This window comes from Otolemur garnettii, unplaced genomic scaffold, assembly GCF_000181295.1.
Source record: "Otolemur garnettii isolate 467f Iridium unplaced genomic scaffold, OtoGar3 scaffold00098, whole genome shotgun sequence".
Taxonomy (NCBI): domain Eukaryota; kingdom Metazoa; phylum Chordata; class Mammalia; order Primates; family Galagidae; genus Otolemur; species Otolemur garnettii.
Genome location: NW_003852493.1, coordinates 6,812,755 through 6,815,657, shown reverse-complemented (window position 1 = coordinate 6,815,657; position 2,903 = coordinate 6,812,755). Strand labels below are relative to the sequence as shown.

Genomic DNA, 2,903 nt, shown 5'->3' with positions numbered 1-2,903 from the left:
TACCATAAAAGCTTGCGGTGTCTCTATATAACGCATTTCTCCCACCACACCTGTCTGGTATTAAATTAGGTTTAATTAGTGCTGAAGAGCTTCCTTTGTACTATAGGAGAAGTATTGAACTGAATAGCAATTCTTTGGAATCCTGTGAAAATATGATGCAGAGTTCCTTGGGATTTGCTAATCCAGGAGTAGTTGAATTCCTTCTAGAAAAACTAGGAATAGATAAATCTAATCCACCATCTTTAATGAGAGGCCTGCAAAGCAAAAATTTCTCTGAAGATGATTTTGCTTCATCTTTGAGAAAGAAGCAGCATCTTGGGCTTTAAAATGTGTGAAGATTGGAGTTGGTTACTTTAAGGTTGGACGCCATGTGGATGCTATGAATGAATACAACAAAGCTCTGGAAATAGATAAACAAAATGTGGAAACTTTGGTAGCTCGTGGAGCACTGTATGAAACAAAAGGAAGTCTTTTTTTTTTTTATAGGTTTATTTTATTTAATTTTATTTTTGGCCAGGGCTGGGTTTGAACCCACCGTGACCTCCAGCATATGGGGCCAGTGCCCTACCCTTTTGAGCCACAGGTGCCACCCACAAAAGGAAGTCTTAACAAAGCAATAGAAGATTTAGAGCTTGCTTTAGAAAACTGTCCAACTCACAGGAATGCAAGAAAATTCCTCTGCCAGACACTTGTAGAAAGAGGAGGGCAGTTAGAAGAAGAAGAAATGTTTTTAAATGCTGAAAGTTATACTATAAGAAAGCTTTGGCTTTGGATGAGACTTTTAAAGATGCAGAGGATGCATTGCAGAAACTTCATAAATATATGTAGAAATCTTTAGAATTAAGAGAAAAACAAGCTGAAAAGGAAGAAAAGCAGAAAACAAAGAAAAAAGAAACTAGTGCAGAAAAGTTGCGTAAGCTCTTAAACAAGAAATGGAAAAACTACTGGAAAAGCAGGATAGGTTACCGTATCCAAAGACAGAGAAAGAGATGAAAGAGAAAGATAGATGAAAGACAGATGAAAAGGAAAGATAGATGCCCTCTCTCTTCATCTTCATTTGAAATACCGGATGATCTTGGAGGTAGGTCTGAAGATCCGAGAGATTTTTATAATAGCTATAAAACCCAGGCGTGCAGTAGCAAAACAGAAAAGCCATATAAATCTGACATTTTTCCAGTAGAAGAAATTCCTCAGATTCCTTCTGTAGGAAATCAGAGGATAAGGTGAAAACTTAATGGTTATAGGAGATTTGAAAAGGATATAGAGGCTCGGCGCCTGTGGCTCAAGCGGCTAAGGCGCCAGCCACATACACCTAAGGTGGCAGGTTCGAATCCCCAGCCCTGGCCCGCCAAACAACAATGATGGCTGCAACCAAAAAAATGGCCGGGCGTTGTGGTGGGCGCCTGTGATCCCAGCTACTTGGGAGGCTGAGGCAGGAGACTAGCTTGAGCCCAGGAGTTGGAGGTTGCTATGAGCTGTGATGCCATGGCACTCTACCCAGGGGGATAGCTTGAGGCTCTGTCTCAAAAAAAAAAAAAAAAAAGAAAAAGAAAAGGATATGGAAGAAAAGAGCACTCTAGAAAGTGGGAGCCGGGCTCCGTGAGGTCTTCCACCTCACTAGCCAACTCAGACAATGCTTGGAAGTCAGTTGAAAAATACAAAAAATACACTAACTCTGGATCACTTGATTTCAATAGACCTGAACAAAGGTGTCAATTAAATACAAATCAAGTAGACCATGAAAAAGAGGACAATTATGGGGAGGACATCAAAACAGAGGTTTCAGAAGATGGACTAAACAGCAAAGAGCATTTAGAAAGCAAAGTTAAAAAAAATTTACCTCAGAACTTACTCAGCGTATTTAATCAGGTTTCTGAATTCGAGAAAGAAAAAGGAAACCAAAAAATTAATATGCCAAGGAAATCACCTTTACACTAAATGCTGTTAATTAGAATTTGGGGTTGTTTGTTCATAACAGTTCAGTGTAAAAATCACTGCTCCTAAAATTGTTTGTATCAATTATAGAGAGTGAATGTTTTTAGTTTTTCTCAAATTTTATCCATTTCAGTTGTAGGTCCCTTTGTCACAGCTTTATTTTTAGGCTTTTTATTTGTATGTTGATGTACAGTATATTTTTTACCCTGACAATTTGAGTTTATTCACCTGAAGATAATTTTCTGAAAGTATTATTTTCTCATCATATTGTGGTGTATGAAAATTCCTAGGTTCACCATGTTTTGCTGTTTGACAGAGAATTAAATTTGTGCGTGGAACACTTAGATCATTTTCATCAAAAATGATTTCATTCTTTTTTCTGTTAAAAGCACTCAGTTTCTGAAAGAGATTTTATGTTTAAATGTTTGATTATATATCATTTGTTTAAATGTTAAATTTTTTTGCAGTTTTAATTGAAAAAAAGAAAAAGAAATGGTCCAAAGCCTGGAAGAAGTGATAGTCACATGGTTCAAGGTCTGGTGAATATGGTGGATGGCAGAAAGTTTCCAAGTCCAGCTTCTGTCATTTGAGCAGTGTTGTTTGTCCAATAACGTTGTCTTTCAGCTTGGCGCCTGTGGCTCAAGTGGCTAAGGCGCCAGCCACATACACCTAAGGTGGCGGGTTCGAATTCAGCCCGGGCCTGCCAAACAATGATGGCTGCAACCAAAAAATAGCCGGGTGTTGTGGTGGACACCTGTGGTCCCAGCTACTTGGGAGGCTGAGGCAGGAGACTTGCTTGAGCCCAGTAGTTGGAGGTTGCTGTGAGCTGTGATGCCACAGCACTCTACCCAGGGGGACAGCTTGAGGCTCTGTCTCAAAAAAAAAAAAAATTGTCTTTCAAGAGGATTAGCTTATGTCTATCAGTCTTGACTTCTTAATCACAAGCATCTTCATCATTTATTTCATTC

At 38.9% G+C, this 2,903-nt stretch overlaps 2 pseudogenes; both read left to right on the top strand.

Moving 5' to 3' along the window:
• The window catches only part of LOC100950325, a 1,832-nt pseudogene extending 817 nt beyond the window's left edge, over positions 1 to 1,015 (top strand).
• On the top strand, positions 1,012 to 1,938 carry LOC111727231 (annotated as a pseudogene).
• The last annotated feature ends 965 nt before the right edge of the window (positions 1,939 to 2,903 follow it).